The sequence below is a fragment of the Camelus bactrianus genome, chromosome 1 (genome assembly GCF_048773025.1).
Source record: "Camelus bactrianus isolate YW-2024 breed Bactrian camel chromosome 1, ASM4877302v1, whole genome shotgun sequence".
NCBI lineage: Eukaryota > Metazoa > Chordata > Mammalia > Artiodactyla > Camelidae > Camelus > Camelus bactrianus.
This window is the reverse complement of record NC_133539.1, coordinates 122344108-122370005: the sequence shown is the minus strand read 5'-3', so window position 1 is coordinate 122370005 and position 25898 is coordinate 122344108. Positions and strand designations below refer to the sequence as shown.

Genomic DNA, 25898 nt, shown 5'->3' with positions numbered 1-25898 from the left:
GGCTTGGAACTGGTGCCCAGCCCACCCCATGCCTGGCCTCCTGCACTGGGTTAGGGAGCCAGCCCCCGCCAGCCCCCAGCACCCAGCTTATATCCACCAGGCTGGGCGAAAGCATGGTGCTTATTAGTCAATCCCAACAAAAGTGAGTGATGCAAGACAGATTACTGGGGACTGAATAAGGCGGGCAGCGAATGGCCCTCTTATTCTGCTTCTGTGTGGAGATGCTTCCTTCCCACTGGCCGTCCAGTGTTCCGGGAGGGTTGGGATACAGGAGGCAGCCCCCAGGCCCTGTCCTGGGCACGCACATTTCCCAGGACACACACAACTGATGCATGTGCCCAGAAGAAATGCTTGCCTCCAGCCCTGAGCCTCCCTCTCCCTTGATGTTAATTGGGTGGAATTACCCCTGCCCCCTCCTGAGAGCCCAACAAACACACTAATCCACCAAAACGGTGCCTTCTGTGCAGGTCCTGAGATGGACCATCAGAGGAAGGATGGAAACATTGCTGGTCTGGGGCAGGTTGAGGGGCCGGGGGGGGGGGGGGAGTCGAGGAAGGGGGTTTCAAGTTCAAGGATGGCTATGTTGAAGCACTCCCTTCAACCACCTCTTTCACCCATTTCCCCAGAAGCTCAGGATCTGTGCTTCCCAGAGCAGCAGGGCAGAGCAGGGGGTCCATGAGTAAACCCAGGATGCCCAGGGAAAGCAGGAACGCTGTCACTCTCCCACCTGTAACTCTTCACTGCTGCCCGACAGAAAGGCTATGGACAAAGAGCTGGGAGCATCCGCGGTGGGGGCCCACCCCTCAGAGGGTAGGGGAGTGGGTGGGTCACTTGGGTCCTGGGGACTCTTGCACACAGGTTCCATCTTAACTGGAATGATGGATTCAGCTGAGCAGCAGTTGCTCCATCGTCCTTGGGGCCTGGGCTCCTGGGTTCCTGTTGCCTCTAGCTGTGGTCTGACGGATGTCAGGCAACCAGACTCCTCTGGTCTTCATTTCATAAAGCAATTTTCACAAGCAATGAAAGCCCTCTCTGGGGGGCAGCTTTTGCAACAGGAAATGGCAAAGGCTTCAGCAGAGAAATGGAGTCAATGATCTGTAAATCCACTTTTTTTTCAAAAAAGAACATAATTTAACATCTTTATTCTCTCACCGATTACATATGTTGTGGCACCAGGGTGAGAGCCCTTCCCCGGCGGGGGCGGCGGGCTGGCACACAGGCACGGTTTGCCTGGTGCCACCCGCCAAGATCCCCCTTGGCTGTCACCCTCCAAAGCCTGGTCCCGCAGTCTCAGCGTTGATGCCCTGGCTCCCTTTGCAGGTGGCACTGAAAACACTACTTCACAGGGAGCTTGTCATTCTTTTTTAAACCTCCAGTGTAAGGACGAGCCCCTACCCGTGGGGTTTTCCCCGTTTCCTTCTCACAGCAGCCAGCGTTTGGGGCCCTTGCACATGATTTCATCTACTGCTTTCAGGGAAGGGTGCATGTGGTATTCACAGCACAACTGCACCCATGAGGATGTGCTGCTGCCCAGAACAGTTTTCCAAGATTCAAGACGACAATTTTAGTTAAGCCAAGAACTCCTATGTGACTTTGCAGTTCGACTCCCAAAGAATCCTGAACAGAGACTCAAAACAAGTACACACACACCCGTGTTCCCTGCAGCATATTCACACTTGCCAAAGGGTGGAGACCACACAACTGTCCATCAAAAGATGATGGATAAAAAAAATGTGGCAAATACACACACGGACTATTGTTGAGCCATAAAAAGGAGAGAAACGCTGACACCTTTACAACGTGAATGAGCCCGGAAGACACTACAGCCAGAGAGAGAAGCCCGGCACAAAGTGCCACATAACGTCTCATTCCACGCAGGTATAGGTAAACCCACAGACTGGTGGTGGCCAAGGAAGGGCCGGTGGGGAGAAACAGTTCACAGGGGTGAAGGGTCACCCTTTTGAGTGAAGGACATGATTTTGGAAGCAGGTGGAAAGTCGCACATTGTGAATATACTGAATATTAACTTTAAAATGGTTTGTTTTACGTTATGGGAATTTCAATTTCAATAAATTATTCTTTAAACGAACTTCTCCGCTTCGCTCTCCTACGTAGCCATGCCCACAACAGCCTGAGCGGGCGGTGCCGCCGGAGCGTTCTGCGTCTGGAGCCCCACAGTTGTGTGAGCTGCCAGGTCCTCACTCCTGTGACTCCGGGCAGAGCCGCTGAAGCCCCGTCTTTGGGAGCAGGATGGGTGTCCTCTCCCCAGGGGCTCACACGCGCACCTCACCTGCTGGGTCACTGGATATGACTGGAAACCGCGGGCTCCTCTGTGCACGCACGGCCTCCCGTCCCTCCTGCGCGCACGGCCAGGGCCAAGCACCTCCCAGCGCGTCCGCGCACTCAGCCACGCACGTGTGCACAGCCAGGGGGTGGTCTGCAGTCGAGGTCACGGAGAGGACGTGACCGCCAGTCGACCCAGAGCTGACCCGGGCGTTCGGAGGCTCCTCGCGCCTCCCCTGTGCGGTGAGCGGACGGTCCACCCGGGGGATCCCAGAGCGCAACTTTGGGAGAGGTGATGTGGTGCTGAACGTCACGCGGCTGAACCCCAGCAAGGCCTCCAGGGGAACAGGACGATGCTGGCGGGCGGCGCGGAGATCTGCTCACTTGGCGGCACCCAGGACACGCCTTGTAGGTGAATCCCTCTGGAGGGACCTGCCCCTTCTTCTGCACCTCCCCGCCCACTGGGGACCCAGCCAATTTCAGGTTTCACCCTGGAAGCTCCCCAGATTGCGAACCAGCACAGCTCCGGCCCTAACCCACCTCTCCCTCCCTGGGAGCCCCAGAGCCCTGAAGAAGCCTCAAGTTGTAAACAATAACAGTACAATAATAATACAATAGGATGGCTGTGGGGGAGGGACAGACAAGTTTTACGGGGTCTAGGAAAGAGAAAAAGACTGAGCCTGTGGGCAGAGGCAGCCTCTGCCCCGGGGCACCCCACTCCACAGTGCAGGGTGGCCGCTGGGCTGAGAGGAGGTGCCTCACAGGACTCTTCAGCCCCTATTCCCACCCCGCACCCACCGAGGGAGGGGAGTGGCATTTGTCATTTCCAAGTTCAAGTTTTCCAAGTCAGGTGGGCATCCCCCGCCCAACAGGGGAGAGTGGAATAAAAAGATGGGGGAACTTGGACCCCTGAGCCCCCCAGTGTGGTGAAGCCCCTGAGCAACGAGCAGTCAGTGAAATGCTCAGTGAGAAGAGGTCACTACATAATACTACATTCATAACAGGCAAATCATAAATAAAGCATCACACAAATGAGTATAAACACAAACACAAACAATAAAAAAGGGCAGGGCCCTCATGTGTGGGTGACACAGCAAAGCCAGGAGCCATTTCACAGGGACTCTGACACCTACCCTTGTGTCCCCGCTGCTCACTGACTGAACTACAAACATTTAGCAAGAAAACCCTATAAATTTATATGCGAACTGTCATTAGCAGTAATCACACTCTAGTCTAATCCCTCTGAACAAGGTTGGTCTCATTCTTTTATATTCCCTAAATACCTATTAGAATGTTCTAGCTACATGGCAAAATACTGAGATGAATGTAAAGACTAGTTAATGATGCAAGCTAATTTTGAAATTAAACTTTCTGAATTGAAGTGTATTACTGCTTGCCTGTTTCATTACTAACACCAAGATAAATCTTAAAATCTTTATGTATCCAAATGAGTCAAATGAGAACAAGTGGTAGGTTAAATCATTCATATACATACAGGACCAGAGAAATCACACAAAATACAGCTTGTCACAAAGATCAAAGACACAAAAGCAAACAAAAAAACTGACCTTATATTAGAGCAGGCAGATGGCTAAGACATGAGCAGAGAAAGGGGGACACAGCCCAAATGGCAGGAATTGGGCAGAAAAGAGGGGCAAATTCAGGAAACCCTACATCATGTAAACAACAGGGGTCCCTGGGCAGAGAAAGAAAAGCAAGACCCTCCGGGCTGATTAAGTGGTCACATATTTTGAGATGACAAGTGGCCTGGAGGCCAACAAAGAAAGGTGGGGAAAGACAGGACTTTCCAGTGTCCCGATGTAACCTTTTGCTCATTATGCCCTCATTTCAATAAAATTAGCCTTGCAGATTGGAAGTACCCATCATGCACTGATACTTCCAATCCGGACTAAGTAAGGACAAAATCCCTTCCCACCTTGGGAAGGTGGAGCTGGGATGAAAATCAGGGAATACGACCCCAAAGCCTTCCCTCCCAATGAATATTCTGCCCATTCATTTTTACACCCTATGTAATCAACTTGCCAAAGAAACACAGGGCAGCCGCTCACCGGAGCCTGCCCGCTCTCCCCTTGAGAGTGTGCTATCCATCCCTTAATAAATCCCTACCTGACTTTCTTAACTTCTGCGTCCCATCTCTGAATTCTTTCTGTGACAGGACAAGAACCTAGTCACTGGCAACACTGAAAGTAAGTCTGCTCTTACTACATTTTCAAAAACAGCCACATATTACATCAGATAATTAAGGTTACAAAAATACGACATACTAACTTCATATGACATTTAAGCTTCAGACAGAAAAGAACTTCTTTACAAATAAAATTACAAAGCATCTCATCAATAAAGACAGTTTAAAACTTCTTTTAAAAGGTATAAAACTTGGTCATCTTAAAAGGAAAACATTTCAAATCCATGTCTTACATATCATAATCCAAAAATCAGACATATCAGTTACTTACAGCCCAGAGTGTTACCTGTCCAACCAGTATAAGCAGAGCAATCATGGGGACCAGCTGTCTTCCGCCCTTCTTCCATCTGCTGTAGAAGATCCTTCATTTTGGTCTGGATCCGCTTTGTGAAATGATGAATGATCTGAGAACCAAAAGAAGACAGACATTTAAATTGCACAGGAATAGGATAGGGTGGGGGAGGGTATCTCTCAGTGGTAGAGCGCTTGCTTAGCAAGCATGAGGTCCTGGGTTCAATCCCCAGTACCCCCATCAAAAAAACTAACTAAATAAATAAACCTAAGTACCACCCCCTCCGCCCTGCAAAATAAATAGATGATAGATAGATAGATAGATAGATAGATAGATAGATAGATAGATAGATAGATAGAAAGAAAGGATAGAATAAAATAGAATAGGATAATACTGTAGCAAATACTTCAACTAACAGTCTAAGTGGTAAAAACAGACAGAAATTAATTGGCCCACTTGAATGCTTCATTGATTGGAGGGAGTCTGCCTTGCTTTTACAGGGTAAGTTTTATAATGAGGTAACGCCCTGAATGAACTGTAAGTCATCAGTAGAATCACGGAAAATAAGTTGCAGAAACCAAACGAAAAAAACAAGGAAAAAAAAAAGAGGTGGATTTGACTACACAAATATTATAACAAGTTAAAGAACGTAAGAAGGATGGTTTAAAAGTTAATGAAAAGGGGAAACAAATGGGACCTAATGGAACTTACAAGCTTCTGCACAGCAAAGGAAACCATAAGTAAAACAAAAAGGCAACCTATGGAATGGGAGAAAATTTTTGCAAATGAAACCGACAAAGGCTTGATCTCCAGAATATATAAGCAGCTCATACGACTCAATAAGAAAAAAATAAACAACCCAATCCAAAAATGGGCAGAAGACCTAAACAAGCAATTCTCCAAGGAAGACATACAAATGATCAATAGACACATGAAAAAATGCTCAATATCACTAATTATCAGAGAAATGCAAACCAAAACTACAATGAGGTATCACCTCACACCAGTCAGACTGGCCATCATTCAAAAGTCCACAAATGACAAATGCTGGAGAGGCTGTGGAGAAAAGGGGAACCCTCCTACACTGCTGGTGGGAATGCATTTTGGTGCAGCCACTGTGGAAAACAGTATGGAGATTCCTCAAAAGACTAGGAATAGACTTACCATATGACCCAGGAATCCCGCTCCTGGGCATATATCCAGAAGGAACCCTACTTCAGGATGACACCTGCACCCCAATGTTCATAGCAGCATTATTTACAATAGCCAAGACATGGAAACAGCCTAAATGTCCATCAACGGATGACTGGATAAAGATGTGGTGTATTTATACAATGGAATACTACTCAGCCATAAAAACTGACAACACAACGTCATTTGCAGCAACATGGATGTTCCTGGAGAATGTCATTCTAAGTGAAGTAAGCCAGAAAGAGAAAGAAAAACACCTTATGAGATTGCTCATATGTGGAATCTAAAAAACAAAAAACAAACAAACAAAAAAAACCCAAACAAAGCATAAATACAAAACAGAAATAGACTCATAGATATAGAATACAAACTTGTGGTTGCCAACGAGGCGGGGGGTGGGTACAGATAGACTGGGATTTCAAAATTGTAGAATAGATAAACAACATTATACTGTGTAGCACAGGGAAATATATACAAGATCTTATGGTAGCTCACAGTGAAAAAAAATGTTACAAGGAATATATGTATGTTCGTGTATAACTGAAAAATTGTGCTCTACACTGGAATTTGACACAACATTGTAAAATGATTATAAATCAATAAAAAATGTTAAAATAAATAAATACATACATTAAAAAATTTTTAAAAAGGAAAAAAGTTAATGACAAGGGGGAAATATTTGCAAATATAAAATATAAATAAAGGAAAACTATAACAATACACCTAAAATTAGCAATGTACTCCATTTAAAAAAATCAAACATATGCAAAAATGTTCAATCACTTAGCAGTTAATGAAATGCAAATAAGTACAAGTACTAACCCTTGCCTATCAGAGCAACAAATAAAAAATTAAAAAATATTAAGTCCCAAGGCTGCTAGGAGCTAAGGAAACAGGTATTTTTGTTCATTGCTAGTGATCTTTCTCAAGGGAAATTTGCCAACATTCTTAAACATGTAGCTGACAGTGTGTCCAGATTTTTCTGCCTTTGATGATTTTTGAAAACTCCAGCTGCTACATCAGTACCTGACGTGTAGCAAAATCTCCAGTTGTGCTTATGAAACTGTCTCTCCGTTTAATTCTGCCTAATTTTTCCCCTATGCATTTGCATTTCTGTTATTTGGCATAGATAAATTTACATTTTCCTGACAGATTTTATCATAAAGAAACGTCCCTCTGTGGGACTATAGGGAAAATGTTCTCACTACTGCATAGTTTGGGCTGTCAGGGCAAACTTTACAGAAATTTGGGATTCTGAGCTAAAGCAACCTTAACAATTAGTTACAATTGTATGTACATGCTGTGAAAGCTCCAGAGGTTTTCTTAACCCTGGAGGGATGTGTCTACATTTCTGAAAATTGAAAACAAATGGGCCTGTCTTTTTCAGAGAGATTTATTTATTCCAAAGACTTACACATTTCCAGGGAAACTCTCTCAGAAAGGGAAAGAGAGACAGTTGCCCCTTCCCCCTTTGTAAAAAGCACAGAAAACTTATTTTTCTTCATCCCTTGAGTACAGTACAGAGTTTGTGTATGTAGGATATTTGACTTCCATTGCCCCATAGGTGAGACCTGGGACTCAGGGAACCACACACTGGTTATTTTCTGTCTGGTAAATGAAGAAATCAATGATCCAGAAACCTCTTCTGTACATTCAAGAAAAAATTAACAAGTGCAAATATTAAAACTTCCACTGGCATGGCATCAGCACCATGGTGGTACACTGCATCCTTTGTTTCGTCCGCCCCTTTAAGAACAGAGAATAGGCATCATCCATGAACACAAGTGCCACCCAGCACCTCACCCCACGGGACCCCCGGCAAGTCTAGCACCGGGTAATAAGCAGACAGACTTCAGCACCAGCTGTGAAACCTACAGGAGACTGAACCGGTTCCAGCTCCTCTCAGCTACAGTCTGAGAGTGCAGGCCGAGCAGGGACTCAGGCAGTCACCTTCAGATGAGAGAGCCTCTGTGGAAGCCCAGATTTCCAGAGGAGAAGGACCAACACTCCATTAGAGGGAACAAAAAGGAGTTTGGATGGAATGGGTAAGTGGAACAGCATGTCTCTACCTGCACCACCTAAGGTTACAGGTATGGCGTCTGGCTAAGTAGATGGCCAGTGGCTTCTCCTGCAGGGGACAGGGAGAGTCACGAACAGAATGCCCGGTTTCTAAATCTGTGTGGGACTCTACTGAAGAGACTCCTTTCTCTCATTTCTCACCATGCATCCAGAGCACTGCAGAGGGAGTCCATGACTGGGGAGAGGGAGCAAATCATGAGAAGAGCATATGAGACTCCCGGAGGGCATTAAAGGAGTGCAGTTCCTGCTGGTGTGTTCTGGACTCCATCAGATGCATGAAAACTCAAGGAGACGTGACATCACCACAAGATCACAATAATCCCCCAGTAACCAAACTCAAACACGAAAATCTAATATTTACACAATAAAGAATTCGAAATAGCTGTTTTAAGGAAACTCAATGGGCTACAAAAAACAAACAAAGAAACCCACAAAAAGATGATTTAATGAAATAAAGAAACAGTACACAATCAAAATGAGAAATATAACAAAGAAACAGAAATCATTAAAAAAAAAAACAAAAGACATTCTGGAGCTTAAGAATTTAATGAAGTGGAAAATGCAATAGAGAGCAACAAAAGCAGAGCAGACCACATCGAAGATAGCGTCAATGAGACAGGAACTTGGAAATAATCCAGTCTCAAGAGACAAAAAGGAAAAAAAAAATGATAAAGAGTGAAGACGCCTACAGGATCTATGAGACATCTTCAAAAGAGCAAAATCCAAATCATTAGAGTTCCAGAAGGAAAAGGAAGGAAGAAAGAGGACAGAATATTTATTTAGAGAAATAATAGTTAAGAACTTGCCAAACCTGGGAAGAGACTTGGACACAGACTTCATGAAGCTAATAAATAGATTATCCCATTATCTCAACCTGAAATGTCCTCTCGAAGACATATTATAATAAAACTGTCAAAAATCAAACACTTTAAAAAGAGAAACCTAAAGGCAGCAAGAGAAAAGATGACTGTAACCTACAAAGGAACCCAAAGTGGGGTGTCAGTGAATTTCTCAGCAGAAATCTTACAGCTCAGGAGAGAGTGGGATGATATATTCAAAGTGATGAAAGAAAGAAAAAAAACTCAACCAAAAATACTCCATCTGGCAGTCATCCTTCAGAAAAGAAGGAGAAATAAAGACTTTCCCAGACAAGACAAAAAAAAAAAAAAAAGCTGATATAATTCATCACCAACAGAAATGTCTAACAAGAAATGCTAAAAAGAAGTTCTTAAAGCTGAAATGAAAGGAGGCTAACTAGTAACATGAAACATATACTCTGATGAAGATAAATACATAGTCAAACTTAGAAAACTCTAATATGATGGTGTGTTAAAACTTAACTCTAGTACAAAGGTTAGAACAAGAGTATAGAAAATAACTATAGCTACTATAATTTGCTAATGAATACCCAATACAAAAAGAGGCAAACTGTGACATAAAAACATAAAAGAGGTAGTAGGAATAAAAGAGTAAAGATTTGTATGTGATTGAAGTTAAGCTGTTATCAGAGTAATAGACTGTTTCATCTATAAGATGTTTTATGTAAGTCTCATTATAACCACAAAGCAAAAAATCTGAGTAGGCTCACAAAAGATGAAGACGAGGAAATCAGAGGTGCACAATGGAGGGAAATCACCAATTCACAAAGGAATGTAGAAAGAGTCAAAAAGGAAAGGAATTAACAATTGGAAATATATATATGCACTCAACACCAGGGCACCCGAATATATTAAGGAAATACTAACAGAGCTAAAAGGAGAAATAGACAACAATACGCTAATAGGGGACTTCAATACCATACTGTCAGCAATGGATAGGTCATCCAGACAGAAAATCAATAAAGAACACTGGACTTGAATCATATGTTAGACCAAATAGACCCAATGGACATATATAAGACACCCCATCCAACAAGAGAATATACAACAGAATTCTGTACATACAGAGTATTCTTAAGGATAGATCATATGACAGGGCACAGAACAAGTCTTAGCAAATTTAAAAGGTTGAAATCACACCAAGTATCTTTACTGATACTGGTATGAAAGTGGAAATCAAAAACAGGAAAATGGAAAACCCACATATATGAGGAAATTAAATGACACACTCCTGAACAACCAACAAGTCAAAGAAATGGAAATCAAACAGTATGGGAAATCAAACAGTATGTTGAATCAAATGAAATGTGAGCACATACCAAAACTATGGGATGCTGCAAAAGCAGTTCTAAGAGGGAAGTTTACAGTGATACATGCCTACAGTAAGGAAAAAGGAAGATCTTCAATAAATAACCTAGCTTTACAGCTCAAAGAACTAGAAAAAGAATAAACCAACCCCAAAGTTAGCATAAGAAAGGAAATAACAAAGATCACAGCAGAAATACATGAAATAGAAACCAGAGAAATAATAGAAAAGATCAACAAAACTAAGAACTGTTTTTTAAAGTGAAACCTATAGGTAGACTAAGAAAAAGAAAACTCAATAAATAGAAACAGAAGTGATACCACAGAAATACAGTTGACTCCTGAACAGCACAGACGTGAAATGCATGGGTCCACTTATATGCAAATAGTAACAGCACAGTAGTAAATACTACAGCGCTACAAGGTCCATGGCTGGTTGAATTCAGGGATGTGGAGGAACTAAGAATACAGAGGACCGACTATAAATTCTACATGGATTAATCCCTGAGTTGTTCAAGGGTCAACTGTACAAAGTATCATGAGAGAGTACTGTGAACAATTATATATAACAAAATGGATAACCTAGAAAAAATAAATCCCTAGAAACATACAACTAACCAAGGCATAAATCAGGAAGAAATAAAAAATAAGAGTAGACCAATGATGGATAAGGAGATTGAATCAGTAATCCAAAACCTCCCAAAAAAGAAAACCCCACACAAGTTGGTTTCACTGGTGAAGTCCATCAAACATTTAAAGAGTAATTAACACCAATCTTTTTCAAACTCTTCCCTACAATTGAAGAGGAGGGAACACTCCCAAATACAAGACCAGCAGGACCCTGATACCAAAGCCAGATAAGGACACTCTAGGAAACAAAACCTTCACACCAATATCCCTGATGAACACGGATGCAAAAGTTCTCAACAAAATATCAGCAAACTGCATTCCAAAATATATTAAAAAGGATCTTACACCACGATCAAGTGGGATTTAACCCTGGGATGCAAGAATGATTCAATACATGCAAATCAATACATGTGACATATCATGTTAACAGAACATGAGATAAAAATCATATGATCCCCTCAACAGATGCAGAAAAAGCATTTGACAAAAAACAACATCCTTTCATGACTAAACTCTCAGCAAACTGGTTCTAGAAGGAACACATCTTAACATCATAAAGGCCATATACTACATGGCTACAACTAACTTCATACTCAGTGCTGAAAGGTTGAAAGCTTTTCCCCTAAGATCAGAACCAAGACAAGGGTGCCCACTCTTACCACTCTTGTTCAACATAGTACTAGAAGTCCTGGCTAGAATACAATCAGGCAAAATAAAGAAATACAAGGTATTTAACTCAGAAAGGAAGAAGTAAAACTATCTATACCTACAGACATGATTTTTTTTTTTCTTTTATCAAGTTCTGCACCCAGTCCACAGAGCCAGCTGAGATTTGCCAGAGTCAAAGACACACCCCTCTAGTTCATGTGGGTCCTAGGTCCTGATGGTCACACAGGACCTCCACATCTCAACCCACTGTGTTCTCCCAGCCCAGGGAAACAGGGAGTGGCCATCCAGGGCCACAGGCTAGGCTGTCTGACCAATACTCCCATTCTCCCAGGCAGTAGAAACATCTCAGACCATCCTCTCCACGACCCAGCTCACCTCACCTTTGCTCAAACTCAGCACCCCTAAAAACAAAGACCCACTATCTCAGGGCCCGTGTCACCTTCCAGTTCTCACTCGGCTGCCACCTCTCAGACACACTCCTGCCCGTCCTTCCTCTTTCCCACGGTGTCCTGCCCTGTCTCGTGGTAAGACCCCCCAGGATGGGAACAGGCCATCTCACCCATCACTAGAACCCAGGGGCACAGCACACACCCAGCAGGGAAAGGACCCCAGTTGCTGGATAGGCAGATGTCTTGTCCTCCGCCCTTGGTATCAAGTGAATCCCCACCCAATCTCCATGCAGTGTCTCTGGCACCTGTCCCTGCCTTTTATTCCCTATCAGGCAAATTCAAGGCCATATTAGTTCATGCCGGCCTCTTATCAATCACCCTTTTACCTCACTGGCTTCCCTGCCCATTTCAAATCGACATTCTCCTCCTCACTAATGTGAGGGCTCCCCATTCTTTCAGGATGAGGTGTCAAAAGCCTTCCATTTAAGGTCATCAGCAATAATCATTTTTCAACCTTACCTCCACTAAGACTTCACATAAACCCTGAGGTCCAGGAAGTGGATCTGCCAACTCCATCCCTTCCTGACACTCCAGTGCAGGGAATACTCCTTGTAAACAGTTTAGCCCAGCATGACAAACCTTCTTCACAATATCTGTGAACCCAAGACCAAGAAAACCATCTCTTCTCAGAATAGTGTGCACGGAGGGCACAAATCAGATCCCCCGTCTTTCTCACATCATGGCATGTAACAAAAAGTATATTTGCACAACACACTTCAGTTAAAATGAGGACTACTGAAGCCTGAGGGGCTGGCCTGGGGCTGGGACCACCTGGTCACAAGGACTTCTCTACATCCCTGCCCCCCACCCATCTCGGCCAGCTGGCTCAGAAGCTCTGCTCAGAGAGTCACACAGCTAGCATCCCCTGCTCTGGCCATCCCGTTGTGCGGTAATGAGAAGCCTGTGCTGCGTTTCACTCCATGTGGCACCTCCTGAGTAGTTTAAGCTCTGAAATGTCAATGGGAGATAAACAACAAGTTCATACGTAGAGCACAAGGAACTATATTCAGTATCTTATAGTAACTTACGGTGAAAAAGAATATGAAAACGAATGTATGTATGTTTACGTATGACTGAAGCATTGTGCTGTACACCAGAAATTGACACATTGTAAACTGCCTATACTTCAATAAAAATATATATATTTTAAAAAGCACGTGCTCAGATTTTTTTAATGTCAGTGGGTTAACTTTTTAAAATAGCTTTTTAAAATAAGCCAACACTGGTTCAACAGACTCAGAAGACTGGTTAAACTGATCCGAGTGACCCTAATTTTTCTAAGCAATTTAAGTTTCTTCTCCCTTCTGCAACAAACCAAGGCAACAAAGTGCACATGCTCCCACCATCTTAAACTTCACTCAAAGGCCAGTGCATGTCTCTTACCTGCTCACCCAAAGCTGAGCACCTTCCCCCGGTGGTGACCTGTCCACTTTTGCTGCCTTTGGTGGCAAGGTCACCTGACCTCACCTCTGGAAAGTAAGAGCCCCTCCAACTTCCCTGAGAGGGTGAGTGGGTGCTTAATGGCACCAGCAGGAGGAAAGGCCTACCGTCCAATCCTGAGCCCAGATCCCAACTCACCAGTGGGCCTCCTAGAACTCCTTCCCCACTTCCAACCCCCGATACTGTCTCTTCCAAAAGCATGTTCAATTCCTCTAACCAGTTCTCCTGTGAAATGGTTAAATGACCACTTCAGCAAGCAGAACATACTCCCCCACATACAAAGAATATGTGAGAAATAACCTCCCTGAAAGCTTTTCAGCAGCTGGGTTATGCTGTTCTAGACTCACCCTTATCTAAGTGTTAAGGCCCTCCGCTCTCACCCTGGACTCTCGCACAGCTGACCAGCAGAGCCTGACACAGGAGCTGACGTCTAGCCCACTCCACCTTGTTTAATTTATACGGGTTGCTTTCTTGAATCTTGAAATGATCACCCAAAATGGTTCACCTGAAGTTCAATAATAAGTGCCATTACTCTTTTTTAATAGATGAGGAAAAGCAGTTTAATGCTCTTAAAATTGAAAGCCATCACCCACTCGATTTCAGAACAGGAATCGAGTTTCGGGGGTTTTGTTTGTTTGTTTGTTTAAGGCAGCCCTGAGATTCAGAACCAGCCCTGAGTGAAGAATTCCAAAATTCTTCACTGTGCCCTGTCCCATCTTCACATTAGAAACACAGCGATGACCTAAAAAAGACAAGGCCCTGAGGAAGGAAACCTGCCTATGGACCTATGTAAATAAAGAGAAGAACCTAAAAACAAAAAACACTGAACTAACTAAGCCATAAAGAAATAAGAATGACAGAGATCAGACCACTCCGGAAGGGAACAGAGATCTATGTTCTCCTCCTCTGCAGGTCAACCCCGGGAGGGCCACTCCTCCTCTCAGGCCTCAGTTTTCCAGTTCTAAACATCAAGATGCCCCGCTCATCTTGAAGTCTGTATGCTGCATGCTGGCTTCAGCAAAACAGCACACAGAAGCAAGCTAGCCAGCTCCAGGTGAATGTTAAACTTATCTGCTGCCCAAGGACCAAGAGTGGTTACATTTCTAACGTTCTGCCTGACAAATATAAACTGACAGTAAGGCTGCAATTACATTTCAACCCAGACTCAGTCCATTAATATCGTTGACCAAGAAAACTTCAAAAGCAGACCAAGCAGTACCTACTACTGACACCTGAGGCTCCTCCGGTGTCCTCCCCAGACTCCAGCATCAGGCAATGTCACTTGTAAGGCTGAACGACAGAATAAAAACTTAACGGTAAAAACTTAAAAGGTTTGGGGAGGGGAAGCAAAAGACAGATGATCCACATACAAAACTGCTGACAAGGTCAGCTAATTAAGTAAGTGTTAAGGAAAACAGTAATGAAATCCTCAAAATATCCCAGGGTTCCAGTGGGTATAAGAGAATCCCAGGGAGGAATCTGATTCCAGAATCCTCTGAAAGAACCCCCTGCCACTGAAGGCGATGGGCATTAAACTTTTGCATGCACAAGAACAGTAGACGAGAGAACAGAAAATGAAGTTCAGGTGTTCGGTCAATAACCTGCAAGTCCTGAGAACATCACGGGTCTGGAGTGACGGAACCAATTCAGTCAATGTCTTCAAACCAAGAATTCAGTTTGCCTGCTCCTACTTTCCCCAAACGACTGAGCAACTGGGAAAAATGTGTTTCCTCTGAGGATGAATGAAGGTCGTAGCAGCAAAGCCTTAAGAACTGGTTGGCAGGGGGAGGGTATAGCTCAGTGATAGAGTACATGCTTAGCATGCACCAGATCCTGGGTTCAATCCCCAGCACCTCCATTAAGAAAATAATAATAAATGAATGAATGAATAAACCTATATACCTCCCCCTCCAAATAAAACAAACAAACAAAAGAACTGGCTGGCAGATTAAGCCTGCCCAAAATACACAAGAAAACTTAAAATCTGTTGCCACTGCTACAAAATTCCACCATACGGAAACTCAAGTGAAGATCCTGGCCTGAAACCTGCTCCCCTCCAAGGTTTTGGTGAGCAGCTGCCTCTAACGTAAAAATGTGTTGTCAAGTTTAAGAGCCATTGACTCAAAGGCTAACCGCACTGAGCAACTGGGACAGGAGGAAATGTTATATTGGGATTATAGGCAGATTTAAGGCCACAGGGTTTTTTTCACTTCCTTTCTGGGATAACCTGACTGACCTTTATAGGTGAGATCTCCTTACAATGACTCCTGAAGACCTCCAAATGGTGAGGTTGTGGTGGGATTTTATGATAAACAAAATCTAGTTCCTCGATCTGAGTGGTTCACTGGGCGTGGTAACTGAGATGCGAGACTCCAGGGGGATCATCATGTAGTTGTCAACTAGGGGGAAAAGGATTCTGTCTCAGAGGTGAATGGAGGAGCAAGGGCTAGGGTACCCCTGACCACTTTCAAACATTTCCCACTTGTCCTCACAGCCATCCCATGAAGTTAAAGACGCAGTCCCCATCTATGGATGGGAAAGCTGAAGCCAGGTGTCCAGGCAACCCACCCAAAGCTGAAGAGCAGGAAGCTGCAGTCAGCGACAAAGCCAGACCCGTCAAATTCCCGAGCTGGCTAGAGAGCTGTAAGTGCAGGTGTGGAAGAAGGACGGGATCCGGGCCCGGACCTTCTCATCTGTCACTGCAAGCACCATCCAGCAGTCCACTTCCCATACCTGGCCAGAGTCTACTCAGGGGTAAAACCAGAGGTACAGGGGACCCTCTTGATTCTCAAAGGCAGGACCCCATGAGAGAGCTGCCTGGCAAACATCTTCCCATCTTAACAGATGGAGGGGCTCTCCCTGAAAGTCAGAATGTGGGGCTCAGTAAGCCCGGGTCAGAAAAAGGGGCTGTGGCTCCTCTGCCCTGGTGAGGCATCACCACCCCAGCCACCCTGTATCTCTAGGGAGGCGCCAAGGCTGGTGGCAAAAACATTCACAGTCTGACATCAGAAAGGCCAGGGCCCAACCCCAGCTGTAGAAAAATCACCAAAGTGGCCCTGACAAGTATCACCCTCTGTAAGGACTTCACCTTCTTCCATCTGAAATGTGGGGAGAGGCTGTAGCTCCAAGGGACACAGAGCAGACAGTGACGGTTTCTCCCACAAGCATGGAGGTGCTCCACACGAGAGAAGCGGAGGAGTCACCCGTGCTTCTGGGCTCTGCCTCCTCTATTCTAGTCACGATGCTACACTCCCTGGACTCCAATTTACTGAGCAGGTACACACAACAGGTGCTGTGCTATGCCACTTGCATTTATTATCTCACTCCCAACTCAGCTATTCAACGTAGACATTACTATTCCCTGTTTAGAAATGGGAAACAGAGGGCAAGGTTCACTAAGGTCAAGTCATTAGGAAGTGGCCGGTGGATCTCACACCCAACCTGTCCAAGCCAAAGCCAGAGCTGGCCCACACCACCACTCTAGGGACCTGCTGCCTGGGAACAGGCCCACAGCCCCACCTGGCACACAGGAGGAGGCACTGGCTGTGGAACGACCTCCCCGGCCCCAGGAGGAGCTGGTTGACCACTACAGTGCAGCAGGAGTTTTTTAAGTGCACTCAAAGGCATTACCTCATTTAGGAAGAATTATGTTTGAAGGTTCAAACCAAAAGACCTGTCCAGCAAGGTGGGTCGGGTGGTGCCAGATCTAGAGATGGAATTGCAGGAGGAACGGCAGAAAGATTCTTCAACCTCAAACAAGTGAAGACCTCCTCCCCAGTCCCCCATGCTGCCTCCGCCTCCACCCTCCCTGCCCTTGGTTGCAGCCACGCCTGTCTGTCTCTGTCTTTGAGGCCAAGCAGCCTCAAAGTCCTACAGCCTCTAACCTTCCCCCAAACTCCTGCCTCAGCTTTCTGGGGCCCCCCTTTCGGGTGCAGCCCAGCCCCTGCCAGCACATTCTACCTTAAATGCTGGCCTCTGTTCCTTAGGTATCAAGTCTCCAGTCCTTTTATGTAAGTAATCCACGAACTGGGAATCAGGAGAACAGGAAAGCAAGGCCTCTGACAAACTCACCTGTGAAACAAGTACATTTGTGAAGACAGAGGGAAAGTGGGTGCAGCACACTGAAGCTGCAAGGATCCTTTCCTACATGCCCTGGAGGGTTCCCAGATGACTCCCAGTCACTTCCTAAGGCTACCTGCAGGTATCTAATTAGAGTAAGTTCCTTTGTCTTCTAAAAGACTAACCTACGCTTTCATCAGACAAAAAGAAGTCACAAATACAGCATCAAAAGCCAGGGAAGGGGCAAGAAGCCCGTGGCCTGACATTCCTCTTGACTAAAATGTCCTGGATCCTGTTTGCTGGAATCCACAAGTATGCAAGATCTGTCCCCAGCTGGGACTTTTGTTTCTAACACCATCTCACTGTTGCCACCTCACTGCCACCACTTCAGGTCCCCCATCTTTTTTTTTTAACTCAACCATCTTAACACGTTACCTTCATAACTCAAAGAAAAGACACAGCTTTGCACAGTTAGCACATGAAACACGTTTCGTTACCTGAAAGAATAGCAGTCGGAGGCCAGATTGTCTAACTCACCTCCTAGAACAGCTCAGATAATTCAAGAGAATCCATTCTGACAACCACACTTAGGTGGCAGCACAATTCCGTAAGCCTCCAAAAACGACACTGCCAACTCGTTCTGCTGTTTCTGCCACTATTGCCAACCTGACATTTGTTATAAGCAAATCCCAACGATGCTCTATTACCCCAGGACAACTGCTCATAAAGACCTCACCTACTCACCTATTTCATCATCTTCCTAGTTTTCTACAATGAGTATAGATTAACTCAATGATCGGGGGGGGGGGGGGAATAAGCCTCAGGAAAATAGCCTTGTCTGTTCCATTTGACGGCACAGAAGCATCCCAAGTGCAAACAGGTAGTTCTCCAGACAATCATTTGAGTTGTCCACACTTTCAGAGATTAGCACACCAACAGTCCTTAAATGGATTCAGTGCTAAGGGTGTGACATTTTTTTCCCCCATGGAAACTGACATATTCAAGACCTTGCGGGTCATTCTTGATTTTTTCTCAAGAGAACAAAACACCAGAAAAAAATGCCAACATTTCAGAATGGCTTCGCTCCTTCCCCACTCACCTCCTTCAGGTGCATCTTTCAGTCCTCTGGTATCCAAGGGCCACGAGGTCCTAACTATGAGCCTCAGCACACCCTCACTGCACCAGCCCCTGCTTTATCCTCTTCAATGGGGTTCCACTGCTCTCAAGGTAAATTCCAGACCCCCTCAGCCCTGGGGAGTGACTGCCTGTTTGTCTCTCTCTGCTTCAAACACACTGATCTTCCTTCAGTCCCAAGCACTCTCTCTGCCTGAAAAACTCTTTTTCTCTTTTACCTATTTAGCTCCTACACATCCTCTGATCCCAGCTGAAGGCCCCCCCTCAAGTCTTGCTCACCAGGTCACAGGGTCCCTCTCTCCTTGGCGCTTGTAAGTTTCCCCAAGTTTATGAGATTAGTTATGACTTCTCTCCCACTAATCTCACAGCAAACGCCGCTGAGCACTGGAGGCACAGTACGCACACTGGTATCTATTGACTAAATCAATCCAGAAATCACTACTTGCAACAGTAGAAATTCACAAAATAAATGATGCAAAACAAGTGAGAATTACTGAAGAACTGAGAATTGGAGTCTTTAAAATGTGTTTTATTACTGAAATAAACAATATTCCTTAACTTTTAAAAAATCAGAAAATAGAGATACCAAAAAGCTTAACCAAAACACAAAAACAAATAAACAAACAAACAAAACCCTACTGCTAACCCTAATCCAAAGATTTTTTTTTGTTGACATGTTGGTACAAATCCTTCCAGGATTTTTTCTACCAAGAGCAGCCTTACTTCTTTCCTCACTATCAAAATGTAAGATTGTAGGATCTGCCAAATAATACTGCATTAACACAGATGACTTGGCATTTTAAAAAAATGATGTCATCTGAATAGAAATAACAATGTATCCAAATCATTGATACAGGAGCCATCCCATTCTCTACACCACATCCCAGATGAGAAGCAATCCTCTGTAAAAACCAGCTTCAGAATTTTAGGGAAGAAACTGGATGAAAGACGAAGGGTGGAGGAGAGTATGTAAGAAGAGGGTCTAGCAAATCACTCTCAAAACACCCAATCTACACTGCTTCCCAGAAAAGGGACATTGTTTTCTGAGTTGCAGGCTATGGAAGGAAACCAAAGGAGTGACCTTGTGGCTTGGTTCTTAAAAGCCAGCTGTTATAACTCTGCTCTCTGAGGACATAGCAGGGCTAGAAATGGTGTCACCAGGTCATCCCCCAACTCCAAGCAGAGGTGCACTGGAGCCTGGACAAGTAAATGGCTCTGTGTTTTAGGAGCCCTCAGGAAATACTCATACACTGGACCTGCAAACAGGAGCATTCTTGGGCTCTGCTGCCCTGCAGGGAAGACACAAGCCAAGCTCTGCCTCTCCACTACTCAGCAGTCTGGGGCAAGCAGCCTGGCCTCCAGAAGCCTCAGTTTCCTCATCTGTAAAGTGGGGACCATACTCTCCCCTCCCCACTGGATTGCTAGGGGCACTGAAATATGTCTACGCACTGAGCTTGACACACAGGAGGCACTTGAATCCAGGCAAGTATGATCTGCTAGCTTTCCTCCACTGCTTGCTGTCAGATCTAACAAGCTACTGCTCTCGATGGACTGATCTGGTGCCAGAAAACATTATTTCATATAAACTAACTTAAAAGAAGACTTGTAACCACTACCAGAAGAAAAAGAACGTCAACAGGACAATAGGCCCAAGCCTGAAGCAACTGTACACAAGGCTGGCTTCCCTCCGTTTCTCTGTGCTACCACCGCCAGAAGACGTCACTGTGTGAAATGGACACACAGAACCAGAGACTTAACCAGTACTGTCTCCAAGAAAACTGAGAGAAGTAAAAGGGTGAGGAAGAGAGAAACTCAAAGGCTCAAGTGACTCACTCGGACTTTGAGCTGAAGAATGCAGAGCTCTTACCATAAGGATGAACCACACACCTAAAGGTGTAGGGTCAAATACACAAAACTAAGCAGTCCTTGCAAAACTCCAAGTGTAGGGCAGAAACGCGCACCCCAGGTGTCATCCAATTCCTGAAGGAAGGGTCCCCATCATTTCTGGGTCCCAGCGTCTGCGCAAACACCAAGTGTCAGTCCCGCTCTAAGCCTGGGCCCTGCCCAGAAACCTTTCCAGGTTGAAGTGATCAATTCCGATTCTCAGCAGTAATCCCTTTAAAGGGTCAGCTGCTGCCGTCTACTCACTGATGCCGCCCCCCTTGCAGGTGGGAAAAAGGAAATCAATACAGCCACTGTCTTAGATGGGGAGGCCAATTTAAAGTGTGCGGCCCTGTGAAAGGCTGTGTGACCCACACAGGGGGAAGGGTCCCCAGGCTCCCGGAGGTGAGGCCGTAAGGGCGCGAGCGGCGGGGGGGGGGGGGGGAGGGCCTGGCCCTGCGGGCGCCCGGGGACTCTCATTCCGACACGGGATCCGCAGCAACCGTCGCCGCGGGGTTCAGCGCCCCCCGCCCCGCGCGCCCACGTGCCGCTGTCCCCCAGCCCGTCCCGACCCCTCCCCCGGGCCCCGAAGGACGCGCAGGAGGAAGAGGGGCGACACCGCGACCTTCCGGGACCCCCGCCCGGCGCGGCTCCCACACGCCCAGGCGGCGGCGGAGCGCGGGACTTCCCGGGTGAGCGCGAGGAAGGCGCCCCCTGAAGACAAGGAGCAGGAGTCGCCTGCTCTCACGTTTCCATGTCCACGCGGGGGTCTCGCACAGCGCGCCGCCCCCTGACCCCGCGCCGCTCCAGTCTCCCCCGCGCGCCGCCCGCTGGCCGGATCAGGCGCCCCTCGGCCGCACACGTGGAGCCCGCCGCCGGCGTCACCGCCCGGGACACGCGCTCCAGGTCAGCGCGCCTGGCCCCCAGACATGATCTTACATGCAGAAAACCCTGAAGACTCAAACACAAAACCGACACCACTAACCAATGACATTCAGTAACGTTGCAGGATATAAAGTCAACATATAGAAATCAGGTGTGTTTCTATACATTAACAATAAACTATCTGAAAAAAGAAATAAAACGATCCCATGACAACAGCATCAAAAACAGCAAAATACTTAGGGAGACATTTTACCAGGGAGGTGAAAGACCTGTATGCTGAAAACTGTAAGACTCAGATGAAAGAAACTGAAGACACAAACAAATGCAAAGATACTTTGCGTTCATGGATCAGAAGAACTAGTACGTACTGCTGTTAATAAATGTGCCTAGTTGTCTGATTCCCCATCCAACTGTTACACAACTTTTTCACTCCAAGTTAGCAATTTAAGCCTCCGGTGTCTTGCTCTTTGGATTCTCCCATGAATCAGAGATGCAGAATAATTTTCATGGGAAGAAGAAACACTGGAGTACGACCTCTTTATAACCTGATGTGATGGAACCCATAAGGTAGAACCCAGCTGGTGTCTACTCCCCTAACTCTACTTCCGTAGGATCAGAATCCTGGTTGTGTTCACAGCAGCAACGCATCCAGCCCCAGGAGAGCTCTTGCTTTCCCCCACTCCCTTATGACCAGCGGCAGGCACTACACAGTTCTGACCAACCAGACACAAGTGCGAGTCCTCTAGGGGCTCTTGGAAGGTTCTCATGTTTCCTGATAAAAGAGAAAGATGCAGCTGGCATGCCCTTCTTTTTTCTCCCTTCATCCTGGTGTAAATTGGACAAGAAATCTGGAACTGCAGCAGCCCTCTTACAACACAAAAAATATGAGAAAAACCAACATAAGTGCACAAATTGCAATTATTTCAACCCTGATTTGGTTGAAATCAATGCCAACAGCTGCCTACTTCTAGACTTCTTGTTCTATGGGAAAAACAATCCAACTAAGATATTCCCAAATTGACTCTTCTGTTTACTGTAGCTGAATGCAGGCCTAACGCACATTTATGTACAGATTCAGCTCCGGCCGGATTACTTTATTGCAAAGCATATGCTTTATTCCTCATAAATGCTACTGGAGTATAGTTCTAAGGCTTATGATAACTTGCTCTAATTCCTTTTCATACTTGACAAAATTTCACTGTAAAAATAACTTCTTTACCTTTGCTTTACAGTATCTTTTCTAGTTCCCAATTTTCTAACTCTCTCTCATAAAAGAGACTTCTAATTTGCGTATATTGGAATCAAAGTCTTACGAACAAAGAAGAAAATTTATCATGCTGTAATTGTATTTGAAGAAATTTTAACTGGTTCATCTTATTTAACAATGGTATTATTATAAAGAGAATAATTATTGAGCATTTATATGCCTGGCACTAAGTGCTCTACACAGTATCTCAATTAATCTTCACATCACCGAATGATTCTCTGATTTTTAGGTGAGAAACCTGAGGCTAGCTCAAGGTCACATAACAGAGACAGCTGTTGGAGCTGTGACTGGACCGTGTAATTCCAAAGTCCCTGGGCCTCCACATGCTAAGCACTTACTGTGAAAATCTTTGCTTGATTCTGTTTACAGTTTACCTTTAGATTTTGGAAAGGTTTATAGCTTTCACTCAATCACACAGTATGAATACACTACAGAAATACTTGAGGAAAAAGAATGTGGATCATTAGCAAAGTTTCAGTCTAACATTACATTATTTTATTATTCTTCTGAAAAATAAATAATTCTTGCTCTCCACGTGCCAGGCACTGTTATTGGGACAAAAGCTGAATTAAGATTGGGTCCCCACCCTCGACAGTTCCCGGTCTAATGGGACAAACATAAACATAATTATGACGTCACATCGTAAATGCCTGAAGAGCCATGTGTAATCTGAAATATGCAGGGAAAGGTGTCTGTACATACACACTTCAGACATGTCTACAGCCTGGAGCTGCTGGGAATATGGTGTATCTTGGAAAACGGGCTTTGATTCACCCTTGCAGAAGGCATTTGGGAAATCTTCCTGGTTTGTTCTCAAACTCTTGCTCCTGGAGGCAGACAAGTGTGTAGGCAGGGCGCTCAGAAGGGTGAAGAGGAGACGGAAGGGCATTAACCACCACTGTGAGCCTGGAAAGGGGCTTTCGTGGGACCTAAGAGACGTCTCCTGGACTAGGAGCCCTCAGTGGGGTAAAAGGCCATGGAACTTTGTTCAAGCAGGAACATGCTTCCGAGTCTGCTCGGCACAGCTGTCTGTGTGTGGACAACTGTCCCCTGAGCTCCACGACGGGGACACACATGCCCTGTCCAAGTCTGTGGGTGTCCTCCCACCAGGCATTGTCACTGTCATCAAACAACCCCATGGCCAAGGTACAAGTATTATCCCCATCTTACAGATGACAAACATGAGGTGCACAGACTGGCCCAAAATGATACAAACCACGAGTGGTACCCAGGCAACCAGCTCGACTCCACGCTTCTAACCACCATGCTGAGGACTTTCAGGGGAGGCAGAAGAGCCTCGAGAGATGTCCACGCCCTAATCCCTGGAATCTGAAACGTGTCACAGACTTTAAAGTAGGGAGTGTCCTGGGGCATTCAAGTGGGGCCAATCTATCCACATGAGTCCTTCCTCTGCCTGGAGCCAAAGGATGTGGCCGAAGGTGCTGGCAGAGAGCTCTGCAGTGTGAGACGCCAGCTCTCATGTGGCTGCAGGGCCACGTGGAAGCCTGACAAGGAGTCAGACAGCCCTGGGAACAAAGAGAAGCCCCAGTCGACAGCAGCAAGCAAACAGGGGCCACACTGCTACGCCCCAGGGCCCTGAGTTCCCTGTCCACCTGAGACTGGAGCGGCTCATCCCCAGAGCCTCCGGAAAGGAGCACAGCCCTGCCGACACCTTGACTTTGGCCTGTGAGCCTCTGAGCAGGTGACCAGCCACACTGCACCCGGGCTCCCGACTCACGTAACTGTGAGGAAATAAATGGGCTGTTTGAAGCCAATAACTTGTAGTAACTTTTTATGGTAGCAACAGGAAAATAACACGACTTTCTTATTTAACCCTTTGAATGGCCTGTGTGTGGCCGAGTAAAGAAGTCTCCCTGGACAAGTCTGAGAAACTGAGAAACTAGCATCTGACATGAGGCTTCTAGAAGGGTCAGGAGTCCGCACGTGGAAGGTGCCCCACTCTGTGCCGACGCACAAAGAGCGTGTGGTCCTTTCTGAAGAGATAAGCAGTCCAGGCTGAAAAGTAAGGAATACGCAATCATTCTCTTTCTCAAATACTGATGTTTTTCCGTATCTTTTCATGAAAGTTGTGTTCGAGGAAATACAACCGCCAAATATAAAAACACAGAAATCTTTAAAAAAACTAACAACCTTAAAAAATCATGATCTGAACTTTGAAGAGAGTAGAAACTCTCAAAATAGGTGTTTAACATGCACATATAAATAACTCCTAAAGCAAAAGGTAAGGGTTTGAACCTGTATTCTAGAGTCAAACTTCTGAGCATGAATACTTTAAATGTACCATGAGAGCTTATGAATACAATCATTTATTACACTCCTCATACATTTCGGCACTTGGGACACTTCATCTAATTCAATTCTGATAACTTACAGCATTATCATCCCCATGTTACAGACAAAGAAACTAAAGTTAAATAATAACTTACCTACGTTTTTAAAGAGAATAAAAAATAGACCCAAGTTTTGTGTATGTGATGATACAGAGTACACACACCAGGATACGTGCACATGTAAGACACCAGCCAGGAATTCTTTCACAGGAAAGGTTTCACAGACCTCTTTCCTCTAGGGCACAGGCTGAGGAAACAGCATTCCATAATCTCGGATCTCCCAGGGGAAGATGCTTTAGAATGGTTTACACATATGAGGAAGGTGGGCTTGGTTTTCTAAGACTCTGTCTGCAAACAAAAATGAATAAGCAAAAGTACCCCGATCGAGACCTCAAAGTAAGTTACTGAAGGAGAAAAGGGGAAACGCTGTACACGTTGACGGTAAAGAATGAGATGGTGGTGCGACTCCTACCTTCACTACTAGTGTTTTCAAGAAACAGAAGGATGCTTATCTAAACCAAATGTGTGTCGAGGAAATGCTGTTGGCTTAGGTGTTTGAAAATTGTTCATTCTTTTAAAAAAAAACATATATTTACATAATCAGGTCTGTTCTCTTTTCCTTTTTTCAAGCTCAGTAATACTATTAACAGAAAATATTCTAGACTACATATTCTAAACACATGCAACTGTCCAATTTTGATGTATTTATTTCATATCTTAAAAATGAATTGATAACCTGCTGTGTATACTCTAAGGGATATATATGATAACTACAAGAAAGTTTACAATCTCAATAAAGAACCAAGGACAATGGCTAAGTGATGGTATATTAATAAACTGCACCCAAAGGCTCAAAGCACACATGATTATAGTTAGCATAGGGACAGTGGGACTTTGTG

The 25898-nt window shown here is 45.1% G+C and overlaps 1 long non-coding RNA gene across 9 annotated transcripts in view; it reads right to left on the bottom strand.

The window, feature by feature from the left end:
• Positions 1-25898, bottom strand: part of LOC141573323 (uncharacterized) — a 170529-nt gene that overhangs the window by 137354 nt on the left and 7277 nt on the right. For 8 of the 9 annotated variants that reach the window (XR_012509714.1, XR_012509715.1, XR_012509717.1 and 5 more), the window contains exon 2: positions 4761-4893. This is a non-coding gene — a long non-coding RNA (uncharacterized LOC141573323). The remainder of the gene's footprint in view (positions 1-4760; positions 4894-25898) is intronic. The other variant, XR_012509720.1, reaches the window with a different exon arrangement.